Source organism: Cuculus canorus, chromosome 1, assembly GCF_017976375.1.
Source record: "Cuculus canorus isolate bCucCan1 chromosome 1, bCucCan1.pri, whole genome shotgun sequence".
NCBI lineage: Eukaryota > Metazoa > Chordata > Aves > Cuculiformes > Cuculidae > Cuculus > Cuculus canorus.
In genome coordinates, this window is record NC_071401.1 from 178,248,048 (window position 1) to 178,262,418 (window position 14,371).

The 14,371-nt window shown below is 39.0% G+C and overlaps 1 protein-coding gene across 25 annotated transcripts in view; it reads right to left on the bottom strand.

Annotated features, from left to right (window-relative positions):
* Positions 1–14,371, bottom strand: part of NRCAM (neuronal cell adhesion molecule) — a 156,325-nt gene that overhangs the window by 92,974 nt on the left and 48,980 nt on the right. For 24 of the 25 annotated variants that reach the window (XR_008449276.1, XM_054063566.1, XM_054063521.1 and 21 more), the window contains exon 2: positions 12,291–12,385. The exons of the other annotated variant lie outside the window; for it this stretch is intronic. The gene's annotated coding sequence lies outside the window, so the exon portion shown is untranslated. The remainder of the gene's footprint in view (positions 1–12,290; positions 12,386–14,371) is intronic. 25 annotated transcript variants of the gene reach the window in all.

Genomic DNA, 14,371 nt, shown 5'->3' on the forward strand with positions numbered 1-14,371 from the left:
TATAATCTTATCACAAGCACCCAATGGTAACGAATGCAATCCTAAATTAGTAACATAATAGGAATTCTGGTGCTAAGTTCAATTACACACAATTGCATCCAAACATGTTCCTCAAATCAAAACATGTTGCCTGGTTGAGTACAAGTACCAAAGGAGTTCCACACCCTGATACAAAGTGGTTGCCTCCTGGAAACAAAATGGAGCTGACCCTGACCTGATGTGCTTTATATTCAAGAAAGGAGTACAGATCAAGTAACTTGCTTTCCTGAGGTCCGTGAGATGAGAGCAGGGTGCAAACAGAACACCTGAGAGCAAAGGTGCTGCACAAACTACAGCTCACAGGCTCCACAGGGAAGCTACTGTCAGACAAAACATGTCACAGGCAGTTATTGTACTGAACAGGCAAGGAAGGTAACTGCATGCATAACAGAGATAAGTGCTGACATCTGTCAAGGTACGAATGCACACGCTACATACTGCCCTTACAGTCTGCTGGTGTCCTAAGCCTGTGTTCTCTGTAACCTTTCTCTCACACGCTCACTTCTCTGTGCAACATCTCTTCTTCTTGAAGGTTCCCTGCAGCCCAGAGGGCAAGATCTGTGGCTTACAGCAGAGAGCTCCACTGAACAACAGGTGTAGGAGAAGAGCTGAAGCTTTGTCAGAAGAGGAGATGTTGTGCTGCGGCTGCATGAAGAATCACAGGTGCAAGAACGTTTATCGTTACAATCTGCCACTTGGTATTTGTAGAATTTTTATTTTTATTTTTTGTTATTATTTGTATTTTTCCAGGGAAGAAAATCTTGTTCTTGAACAGTTAGGTCATTCATCTCTGGATGCTTTGCAACTTGGGGGTATTCATTAGCTTGATGAACAAACTGAGACTATCAAATGCTGTACGTACAAGTCACAAGATCCTACTTGAACAACTTGGACCAAAACCAGAGACAACAGACACTGGTTTCCCAGCACTGAAGGCTACAAGGACATAAGTACCTAGCTCCAGAGAAGAACTCACATTGTTCATTTGGTCATTTTCATTCCCTATTACATTGAACACAAAAAAAGACAGATGTTTGTGCACAATATTGACAACAATTAGCAATCTCAGTGAGGAAATGCCTATCACAACCAACAAACTACAGAATTTATTTTGCCTTTCTACTGAGAGTCTGAAGTACTGTTACATCAGCATGAAACCAGAAATCAGAGCTGAGAATCTTTTGTGCAGTCATGAGATCACACCAGGACTATGAGTGTGGAAGAAGAACGCAGCAACACTTTGTACAGTAGTGTGGTAAAGCAACCATGGAGTAGAAGGAAATCTGTTTTGGGGGGAAACTGTGTAAGGAAAGAAACAAGATTCAGTTGTTAATGTAGAAAAACAACTCTTTTACGGTTCCCGTTAAATCCCACAACCACTTTTAATAACTGTAGGCTGCAGGAATACCTTGTGTCTTTCCAGATTTTTATACCAACTAATTGAATTCATCAACATTTCACTAACCAAAGATCCAAAGTGCTGCGTCTAAAATATTTATACTTTTTTACATTCCTCAACCACCTCACTGTTCTGGCAAACGTCCCAAAAAGAACAAAATACCGTCTTTACTCTTTTAACAGAAAGGCTGTGCTAGCTCAATCAATGAGACTTGAAGAAGTATACTGGAAAAGATGTTAAAATATTTACTTTGTGGGAACTGAAGTTGTCTGATTCTGCAGGGCCCTGTGAACAGTCCAAGGCAACTAATACTATCCTTTAAGTACGCAACTAATTTGGAAGAATGGTTGCTGTATGTTATTCCACATCACCATTCAAGATACATCTCTCTCTCACGAGTTTTACAACTGCTTGAAAGGCATCAACGGGTGGAGGCACACTGTCCTTCTGCAGTCTGCTGTTCTAGGCGTGAAGGAGTTTCAATGCCTTCAAAGCCTGTGTGGCCTGAGAGCTGCCGTTTCACACAGAGGACTGGAGAAACTTGTCTGAACAAACCTAAACTAGTAGGAAGATATGAGAGTCGGTGGTAGGTTATTTAAAATATACCTACAGGGCTTAAATCTTCCTTGAAACCTTTTTCTCTTTTCTCTGGCTGGAAAACATCCACTCCTGCCAGCCAAACATCCATTTTCTTTGAAGTACTTCCTGAGAATTTAATTGCCCAGTAAATTGCCAACAAAACTTTCAAGTTGTAGACCAGCCCTGAGAGACTCCAAGGGAAACAGCCTGTAATGCTTAATTCATCTTTCCACAACCTGGGAGGAGGGCAGAGCTGCTCTACAGACCTCCAGCCACAAAATCGGGTTTTGCCTGGACAGAGTTCACTGAGCTAAACACAGCCCTGTATGGGAGGTAGCGGTTCTCACCAAACACAATCCAAAGTTACCTTGGAGCAACGCTTTTAAGAACTCGGATATTTATTCAGATGATTAGTGGATCTAGCTACGTAAGCACTACAACTCAAATCGGAGTGTTTCATATTTGAAAACATGTTTCTTACACAATTTAAACTTCCTCGGTTATTTAAACTCACTTACATCCTTCTTTCATTCTTGGCAGGTCATCCAAATTGACTACTTAGCGTATATTTCAAGTTGGCAAGGTTGAAATAATGACACATCATAATAAACACAGTCGAGAGGAGCATTAAGTTACTAAAAAAATTTTGTATAAAATTAAGTTACTGAAACAATTTAGATTCTTAGTTTCAAACCTTCTCAAAATTTTCCGTAATAAAGAAAAAGGACTCAAAATTCTTGCAAGACATGAAATATGAAAATTAAAATGGAGTATTTTTTTTTAAAGAAAATGCCAAATAACTGTAGTAAAAATCCTAAAACTGCTGACATGATTTCACAATACTGTAAACTATGTACCTCATGCAGTTCTGGAAAATCTGTTATTTGCCAGGAAAACATAAATTGAGGTAAAATTGAATTGCAGTAATGCCTAGCATTGTAAAATAATCTATTTATTTTTGTTGTTTGGAAACAACTTTTTTACAAAAAAAAAAAAAAGCTTATTTTAGAATAGAGGCTGTTAATCACTCATGACACATTTTATTATGCATATTTTAGTGAATACTTCTTATATTGTCAGCTCTGAAAAATCAAGATTGGTAACCACTAGATACTCAAGCCTGTTAATGGTGTTCGAATACATTACCATGAAGGGCTAACCTTAACTTGTGTTCTTGCATTTTTAATTAAAGATAAGATTTTTGCACAGAAATTCATACTAAAAAGATATTACTTCAATAGCTCAAATATTTCTTATATTTTACTTCAGAATCTTCATACAAATTATTTTCTAGTGCTTTTCCCACTTCATTGAGAAGTTTCTCCCATTTAGTGCTTTGTAACCTTTCCATCTAATTGAGCACGTCCTAGCAACTCAGCAGCTAGAAAAGCACAGAAAATACAGAGTAGCACACTAGAGGACGAATAGCAGACATTAAAAGGTTTGTGAAGACGGTAGATCATTTAGGAGAAATCACAGAAAGTAAAAATATTTTAGTAGCCCCAGACTGTGTACCTCTATATTCCCTAGATCTTTCTATTCAAATTCTCTACCATTTTTTTTTAAATACTGAAATATATGTACACCTCTAAGATGAAGAACAACAGAGATCAAGAAGGGGTCTCTTAGGTCTAAGCCTGAAAAAAATGGATTTAATTGTATTTTAACTTGTATTTATAAAGTTCAAACTGTTACTGAATTCTCATTTAAGTCTTCCACCCAGAAGTGGACTCACATGACTAACAGTTACACAACTAGATGACCCATTAGGGCACAGCTGCTTTTAATCTTGAGATTCTGTACAGCCTCTGGGTTTCTGAGACTAAAACTAAACATAAGTTTTAGTCTCAAATAAGTTTTGAAGTAATGTTTTTTAATTATCCTCCAAGAATTGCCAATTTAAAGAATTGGGTTTACAAGGTTTCTATGTTTTAAACTCAGTTAACATCTCTGAAAAAGAGAAAACCATTCTTTGTGCAGAAAAGTATAACTCCTTCCTTCACTACCACATTTGACCTTTCTTGTCTTCTCTAAATTTATCTCTGTACCTCTTGCAATTATGTCCTAACATAGAGTGTGCTTTTGTCAGGCTGAACCAGCGTGAAAGAATCTCATAAGTAAAACAGGTACAGAATATTAGAGGTGAGAAGGTGAAAGCTTTGGTAAACTTTTGATCATGTCTGGTAATGCAAAATCAATGAGATTTGGAAGTACATATCCAAGATGTAACAGGATTAAAAAATGGTTTGGAAATGGTCTCATTTCAGGAACAGGACAGGCTGACAATTACCATTGATAATTACCAAACATGTACAGTATCTGTTGACACAAAGGACACTTGCCTACAAATTCAAGCAGCACCTACCAGTTCTGGCAGAGACACAGAAAGAACACGAAAGTCAGGGAGGTCCTCTGACTGATTACTGATTGGGTTTTCAATCTTCCACAGGTACCCAGAAGGGAGAAAGTATTTTATATTCACAGAAATCCTGTGCTTTGAAGATTACATCTCTCTCTCATTTCACACACATCTATGCAGTAAAATGTGTGCTGTTCACAACAAACAGATTTACTAAACTGCAAATTTTCTTGTAGGATAAACCTTTAGTGTCTATCCCTCCCTTGCAGGCATGAAGTTCATTAAGAATAATATCTGCGTTAGACTTGCCTTGAATGGAAAACAGAAGCGTACCCACTGCACACATTACCACTTCTTGTTTACCTGAAACCTACAAGTCTACAAACTATACCAGAACTCACATGTAATATAGCATGGGCCAAAAATGAAAGACATTGCACTTTTTGAGATACAAAACGAGATTCCTAAAATACACTTTTAGAAATATTCAAATAACTAAGAATATTTTCATTTCATCAAAAGAAGCGTGGCCAGCAGGTTGAGGGAGGTGATTCTGTCCCTCTGTTCCTCACTTGTGAGACCGCACCTGGAATATTGTGTCCAGTTCTGCAATCCTCAACATAAGAAGAGGAGGGCTACAAAGATGCTCAGAGGCCTGGAGCACCTCCCATGTGAGGACAGGCTGAGGGAGTTGGCTTGTTCAGCCTGGAGAAGAGAAGGCTCTGAGGAGATCGTATAGAGACCTTCCAGTACCTGAAGGGGCTAGAAGAAAGCTGGAGAGAGACTGTTCACAAAGGCTTGTAGTGATAGGACGAGGGGCAATGGGTATAAACTGCAGAGGGGCAGATTTTGACTAGGCATAAGGAGGAATTTCTTCACGCTGAGAGTGGTGAGGCACTGGCACAGGTTGCCCAGGGAAGCTGTGGATGCCCCATCCCTGGAGGTGTTCAAGGTCAGTTTGGATGGGGCCTTGGGCAGCCTGATCTAGCAGGATGTCCCTGCCCATGGCAGGGGGGTTGGAACTGGGTGATCTTTAGGGCCCTTTCCAACCCAAACTATTCTATGATTCTATCATTGTATGAAAATCAGCTTTCTGCCAGGAGAGACCAAGGAAACACTCAGGGTTGCTTGTCATAAGACACAAATACAAAACAATGCTTGAACAGCTGCTCTACCTACCTGCAGTAAAAAGACAAACATCAGTTATCTGTCTAGCCTTCCATCCACAGACAACATCTGTGTTGCTGGGACTAAATTTCTCATTTTTTCCTGCAAATTGTATTTTACAATTTGCAGAGTAAGTTATGAGAACCCTAGTAAAGCTAGAACACTGGCCATCAACAAAGGTTGAAGCCCTCCAAATACTGAAATGCCACACATTTCCTGCCTTTATTATATTCATTACATTTTATTGAAGCGTAAGTCTGTCTAGACCATCCACTAATATGTCTGTTCATTAAATTCAGTAACCTTTCCATAAATTTATAATAAAACCAAGAAACTGCATCTTGCTTTCCTCTTTTATTATACAGAATACTAGTGACTTAAAAAAACAATTTATCCCCCTTCATGTTTAACTGTTATCATTTGTCCTGCTCTAATACATCCCACTGGTCTTCTAGCTGATTTTGTAAGCTCATCTTTTGTGTCATACAGAATCACAAGTTTTTCTGAAATCTTTATTATGTTCTTTGTTTATTACTACATCCTCCTGAAAATGTGAGCATGAGCTTACGCGCTGGCAAACCATTCAATAAAAAAAAAAATTCAGCATTTCCAAGCTTTCCACATGACAGACTCAGGGGAAAAAAAGACTTATTTAGGGATTTCTTTATAAAAGGTTTTGGTACCATGCTGCAGTGTCTCGGTATTATGTCTCCTTGCCCATTTCTCACGTTAACATGATCTGTAAAATATTTAGTACAATTGGACTTTAAGTGTAATGCTTCCAAACAGTATCTTAGTATTTTATAATGCATTGAGTCAGGGTGTTCCGGCGTTTTAGTACATTTCCTGTACCAAACTCTAAAGTCTGAGGAAGGAGGACTGCAGAAAACACAGAGCCAAGCTTCTTGAAGGTGCATTACAAAAAGGCAATAGGTGGTGGTCACAAGTTGTGGGGTCCACAGCGGGCTGAGGACCCCTGATTAATGCACCCGGAAGGAGATCATGGGACAGGAAGTGGGCAGACAATATAGGACCATGCATGAAAGTAGCACTATCCATTCACAGATTGTTTATGTATAAGCTAATCCAATCATGCGGAGACGCGTGTGTTAATCAAGGGTATAAGAGGCGCACATAAGATCAAGCACCGGCCGGCCAGCCCTGTAACTTCAATAAAGAAACTTGCTTCCACATCACCGTGTCGTGTCTCAACAGCGACAACAAGTTAGAGGAAAGATAAGTTCAATCAGACTTAAACAACAAAAATTCTTGAGGAAGAGCAGTTAAGGACATACCAAGTTGTTCAGGGAGGCTGCACAACCTCCTCCCCTGGAGTTTTTTAAAGCTGAATGAGACAAAGCTCTGAATAATCTGCTCGGACACTCAAGTTTGCATCGCCTTGATAGGAGGTTGGACTGGACGACTTCCAGGCTCACCAGAAGATCTCAAAAACTAAATTATTTTATTATTCTATTAACTGCATAGATTGAAGAGTCTTTAAAGATTAAATTGTATATTTCTGTCATACAGAGTAGCTGCAATAAGTAAAAGCATGTGCATAAGTTTCACCTAAGCTTCCACTGAGGCAAGGAAAAGTTACTAACAAAACTACATAAGCCTTCCAAACTTCAGGAGGCTTTAAGACACAACTTATTATGATAAAAGAATCCTACATGGTAACAGAAGGTACGTTAACCTCATTTTCAAAGATCTTCAGTGAGAGTTTTAGCTATTTCCAATAGCTTCATTATCAACAAGCAACAGTAACAAAATATTTCTCCTAAAGCCGCCCATTTTATACCAGCAACAGGATATTTAAAAATGGAAGCAACAATAGTGAGAATGGGTGCAACGATATTTTCAGAGGAATAATAATAATAATAATAATAATAATAATAATAATAATAATAATAATAATTTGATTAGGACAACTGGGGAAAAAAAAAAGGAACAGCTGAAAGAAGCAGTCAGATTCACAGGCTGAAATTGCAGCAGCAGCTCACTGATCTCCAGTTCACCGTCATTTCTACATACTTCCCTGCTCCTCGTTAGCACTTACACACCAACTCTATTTTCTGCTTCCACATGTTTGAGTGGACATACAGGTGGCTGGATAAGGTAAATTAGAAAAGAATTAAAATTGCCTACAAAAAATTGTGTTCCTCTTTAATTGAATCAATTCCCATTGATTAAATAACTACTCTGTTAATTCAACCAAGGTATACAAGCTCCTAAAATGAGGTAGAATAAATCCATGCTTTAATATTCCTGGTTGCTGCCTTCTGTGTTTCACAGTCTTAGTTAGATACTAGTGAACACAAGCAGCAAGTAACAAATATATGGCAGTTAAATATATTCCCAAGATCTTTCACCATGGCTTGTCTCATAGGAAGTTGAAAGCTCAGGAAGCTTTCAAAGATACAGAAAACATGCACACAACAAAAACTTGTTTAATGTTTCTTTTCATTCCTTTACCTCCTCTCCGCTTTTAATATTATGTTCAAAAAGAGTTATAAAACACTTATTTATGGTATCTATGGTTGTATTAATGGTCAATGCAGGAAACTCAAATCTGCAATAATGCATGTAGCATAAAACTGATACCCCTAAGTCATCACCAAAAGTTCTTGTGAAAAAACTCAGTGCGTAAGTAACTGAGGATTACATATTTTCCTTATACGCTGTCTTATTTTAGCATATGAAAAAAGACACATTGCAAGAAAGCTAGAAAAGGAACATCTGAAGAAAGAGGTGCATTTAACTTAACCAATTTACTTGCAAGGAAATAAAGTCTGTAAATTGAGAAAAAAAGCTGGGCAAATCCTAACAGTTCATACAAACACTACAATTATCCTAGAAATCACACACTTACTGTGTTTGGGCAGGCTTTTGCAGAACTACAGTGGCTATGGTCCCTAAATAACTTACTTCTGTTTATAACTGTTTACCTGTAAAGAATTTATGAAAAAAATCAATTATCACTAAACAAAAGTTTTTAACATAAATAAATCCATGCTCTTCCACAACAGAAACTAGGAGAGTTCCCTTTCAACAGCCTTCCATTTTCCAGCCCATTAAAAATGTCTCTGATTTCTAGAGGGAATTTCTGTCACTTAAAAATACTTGCATCTACATTCTTGAATAAGAAACCCTTTTCATTCTGTCTTTGCTGATGTTAAGAAACTATACATTACTGAAATATGGTTCTCTTTTCCAGATGGTTTCTCTTGTCAAGTTTCCTATATTTAACTAGATGATATGCCAGTCCTGTTAAAATGAGGACATTCCTCACAACCAAAGTTTTACAAGGAATAATGTAAATTTGAAAAATAGTACCTGTTATAAATAATTCTTCTGATTCCTACTAATTAAAGGTTTCCTTTCTTCAGTCTGTTTCTGTTATAGAAATGGCCATAAGACACTGTGTCAAACTTGTTGTTTTGTCTTTATTTTCCAACTCTGTCAGCAAGTCGTTTTATTAGTAAGGACACAGCAAGGTAGGAACGCAAGCAGTTACTACGTAAACAATGCTGACAACAGCTATGTTGCTGACTTCACATCACTTAAAATACTTTCAAATCTGACAATGTTTAAATGACTACTTTTAAATATACACCATCAAAAAAAGAGCATTATTTTAGAAACGCATAGGCAAGTCAGCCAAAGTAAAACTGACAATATTGTTTTAAAACAAGCCATGAATTGCAGAGACACCGATTTCATGGAGCAACCCTGCCAGCAGCACCTGCTGGGACTGAGACAGTCTGAGCAGAACAAGTCAGCTAATGGCTGGCTCATGGAATGACCGGAGAGCAGCAGATGTTGTTTATCCTGACTTTTGCAAGGCTTTTGACACTGTCTCCCACAAAATCCCCATAGACAAACTGATGAAGTACAGACTAGACAAATGGACAGTGAGGTGGGCTGGAGTCTGGCTGAACTACCAGGCTCAAAGGGTTGTGATCAGCAGGAAGTCACTGCTGGTGTAGCCAAGGGATCAATACTGTTTAACCACTTAATTAATGATCTGGATGATGGGACAGAGTGCACCTTCAGCAAGTTTGGTGATGACACAAAATGCAAAGAGCAGCTGATACAACAACTGGTTGCACTGACATTCAGAGGAATCTCAAAAAAGCTGAAGCCAAAAGGAATCTCAGGAAGTTCAAAAAAAGGAAATACAAAGTTCTGCACCTGGCAAGCAATAACCCCAGGCACCAGTATAGGATGGGGGATGACCAGATGGAAAGCAGATCTGCAGTAAAGCACCTGGGGATCCTGGTGGACTCCAAGTAGACCATGAGCCATCACTGTACCCTGTAGCAAGGAAGGCCAATAGCATCTTCGTCTGCCTTAGGAAAAACATTGCCAGCAGGTCAGGGAAGATCATCTTTCTGTTCCGCTTAGCACTAGCAAGACATATCTGGAGTGCTGAGTCCACTCATGGGCTCCACAGTGCAAACAAAACATAAGGATCCTACAGTGAGTCCAGCGAAGGACTGCAAAGATGATTAAGGGATAGGGGAATCTGACATATGTGGTGAGACAGAAAAAGCTGGAACCGTAGCCTGGGGAAGAGAAGGCTCAGGGAGGTATAAATACCTCATGTGAGCAAGGGTAAACAACACTTTTCAGGGGCCATGGGCACAAATGAAAACAGATGAAATCCCATCTGAGTAAAAGAAAGCACTTTACTGCAAGTGTGGTCAAGCACTTGACTCACTTGTCCAAACAACAAGCTGCTCTACTTGATCCTGGTTTGAGCAGGAGAGGTATTGGACTAAATCTCCAGACATCCATTACATCTCCAGGTAAGCTATGGTTCTTTGAGGAAGAGACAAAAGGAGAGCAACTATATTTGAGTAACGTGGACCATGGACTTAATGTCAGTTGTTTTCTCTGCACAGGCCAAGTGTTTAATAAGATAAAACAGTTCCCTGCCACATCAGTTGCTTTTTTCTGACTGCATTCTATGAAAGCAAGTTGTTTATTAGACTTCGGAAAAGACCCATTGTGTAGATAAAACAAACCAAGTTCTCTTTCTCTGGCATACATTTCCTGATGCTCAAGCTTCTAGGTCTAGCCAGTATGAGAACTACCCAATATAGAGATTAAGACTATGCATTTGTTTTCACTAGTCAAATAAATCACTTTACTGTCTCCTACAATGTCCCTTTGTATCAGCAAATATCTATCACTTTAACGGATTCCTTTGCTTCCCCTCTAGTCAGTACTCAAGTGGTAAAGCTAGTTTCACCAAAACAGGCTAATGGGAAATCACCCTTCTCCTTTCACCATGCCTGTTCTTTCGCATCAATGTACTGGCAGTTTTGTTTTACAGCTGTAGGAAAAATGAGAGGAATCAAGAGAACGTCATAGAGGAAAGCTAGAACATCTCACTCCTGAGGAGCAGGCACCTGCGCACTGACCCAATTAGACATTTAAACACTTGTCACTTTGGAGCTGGCTCGCTGTCACTCATCCAAATAGCCCCAGGGGATCTATTGTATGGTGGCATTCCCTGACAGGAGAACTGGAGCTTTGGAGGCAATGAGGGCACAGCAATAGGGTGCCAGGATCCTGGTGAGCGAGAGCAGTCAGCAGCAAAGCCAAAGAACCTCAGAGCTTCCTTAACTTGGTTACCATCCAAAAAGCCTTTCAGAGTCTTCAATGGTTATCGTTTTTTTCAGAGCAGACTAGTTTGAAAACCTTACAGTAACAGTCTTCTTTATCCAAAGCTACATTTAACTCTTGGGTGGCTTAACACAAGAGCCATTTCAGAGGAGAACCCTGAAAGATTAAAAAGAAATATTCATTGCAGGGAGAGGATGCCCTAAATGTTATTTCTAGTAACACCACCAGCATGTAATTCAGAAGTCACAATTATTCAGTGTTTATCTCTTCCCTTCTCCATTTTAAACATTACTGATGTTTTCAGGTCTGTCTGCCTGAACATGAGGGATATAACACTGTGCAGCTACCCATGCCTATGCACTATAAAAGATAGAAAAGGTCTGTTCTAATAGACTGCATCCAATACTGTATTCAAGACTCCCAAATCAGATTTTTCATTCAAATAAATCAGATATTAAAACACAGATCACTATTCAGCAGCTACCACTGACTTAAAGCAAGACTGTCTCTGTTCTTATGCTGAAAGATTTATGCAACTCAAATACAAAGGTTGGGAGGGGTTGGAAGAGGGCTGAAAAAAATAAAAATCAAAGCTTACTTCAGAACTTTCAAAACAAACATCTTAACATTAGGACCCAAACTGTGAGAGTAAAGAATTCAGAATGTCACCAGATCTGTGATCTATGCTAGAAGGAAAAAACTGGATTTTGGTACAGAAATATCTCTAATTCCTTCCGTGTCCATTTTTCCAGACTCACTTTTTTACTAGTTGACTTGTCTCGACACCTGTTTTCTCCAGCAAGGAATATCAGAAATGATTAAGCCTACCTTCAATGATGTGAAGCTATGACTTTTAGCTGCTTTTCTAGTTAACATACTTGATATAAGCCCTTCAGATAAAAGCCTATTAAAAATTATATTAATCACAAACTGTTAACACAAACATGGAAATGCACGTAAAAGCAGAACATGTTATATAAATACCCTGGCAGTACATAATAGAAACTGAACAGAAAGACAGAAACTTAACAGACAGAATCTTGATGTCAGTAGCTTTTTTTCCTCATTTTGCACAGGAAATTAAAACTGGGGGGGGGGGAAGAATTATCTTACCTTTGTACAAATAGCTTCAGAGTGAGATGGTCTATCTCTTTAATTTTTCTTTTTTCTTATCCCCTGTATGACAGGTCTTTATGTTACTGCCTGGCCTGAAAAAAATAACATTTTTTATATTTATAGAGGTCAATAATTATATTCACTGTTAAACTGCAATAAATACATCAGATGTATATTGATAAAGTTGCAATGCTAAATCCAGTTAAGTAAAGTGGAATGGAATGTTAATAGGAAATAATTTACATACGTGGGGCAGAAGAAAAAGTAAGCATTAGCCACAAAAGAAATTTCCTAGGTTTCACAATCATGTTTTGCATTTAGCTTTCCAAAATAACATCGCTGGTCACATCAGACCACACCAGACCACTCATACAGTTATTCAGGTTTGCTGTATCATCAGTGCAAAACAGAAAATGCTTCACAGAGCTTGAACAAGCCAATAGGGAAGCCTAAGCAAATCTTTTTCACATTCAGTAGCCTAACTTAAGGCCTACCAGGTATCTCTCTCTCCTCAGGACTAAACACTTCAGTACTCTCTGGGAGACAGATGCCCAAAGACATCCGCTGGAAGAGGTCACAGCAGCAGAAAGCAAGCCTCTACTGCAGGAAAAGCCTTTAGTCGCAGCACTTGTGCAGAAAAATAGAAATCTGGGCTTACAGTCAATTTGTAAACCCCCTGATCTCCCACCTTCTGGAAGAATATCCTAACTTCTAGCTCAGGGATGGGACAAACTCCTTTCCCCCACTCCAGACTGAAAGCACAATACCAAGAAAGAGGAAAAAGCAGGTTTTGTTTTGAATTCAGCTACTACTTTCTTCCTTTATTCAAAAGAATTATGCACCCAGTTTCTTTCTTCTTACTTTTTGTTACTTGAACCCCCGCCCTTTTTAAACAGATTTGAGGTTTTGTTCAGAACAAAGTTGCTAATTTCTCCATTATAATGCATATGCAGAGATGAAATTTCAACCAAGCAAGGTTCCAGTAGGATAATGAATTTTGAAAGTGACCTTCAAAAGATGTCTAACTAAGGATTCCCCTTACAGTCTTTTAAATTTACGGTACTCTTTCTAATTGACTTTTCACTCCTGCATAATAAAGCACTGGTAAGAACACATTATCTTTGTAACTTTAGGAGCTTGGCATATCTAATTTATTTCACTGGGGTGAAATTCACTTATGTAATTCACTTCATTACCTGCACCCTCATTCAGGCACCCAAATCCCTCCCCACCCCCCACCTCTATATTCATCTGGAACAGCTGCTTGCAAACCACCAGGACACTGATGAGCCCAAGTCAACGCAGAACTTCAACTCATAAATTCTACACACATGCAACTCCTAATTGACCAATGCACTCAAGTAAGACAATGATCACACATATTCTATTATATAAAGGTAACGGATACATCTACCCTGCTATTCATGCTGCTTCCTGCCCGGTTTGATCCACCAACTCACTGTCTCCAAGACAAAACCAGAGCATGCTTTAAGGAACACTCCAGCTCCAGGGATCCTTCCAAAGGTCAGCACAGGTGAGACTGCCTAAGTTTTGATTCTCCACTCTATATAGTCCTGCAGTTCTCCCACGCAAGACACTGTATCTTCAGCTGCAGATTCCACCTGCCTCCATGTGACATGCCAGAGCACAAGCCAAGGACTTGCAGTATTAGGCTGCAAAATGCTAACTTTGATGGGATGCAGTACACCTCTCCCTATTTTGGATACTCTGAACTAAAAACACTCACTGCTTATTAATGCTGCAGGAACACCACAGTACTCAGACGAAACTCAGATTATGGCCAGTCTATCTAATAGAACATTGATTTTCTAAAACATTAACATGTAGAGGTAGACCAGCCCTTGCCAACTACCCTACCTTGATGACAGAAATTTGTCCCTGTCTTGCTGTTATTACTAGTAAAGAACAGCTGTAGCCCCGAGGGCTATGTTTAAAAGGTAGGCATAATCTTAAATGCAGTAATGGCTGGTATGAGACCTCACGATGAGCAGAAAACCATAGTTCTATTCATGCTGCAGGTAACTTTCGAAGACTTCCAACACCCACTAAAAGAAGGG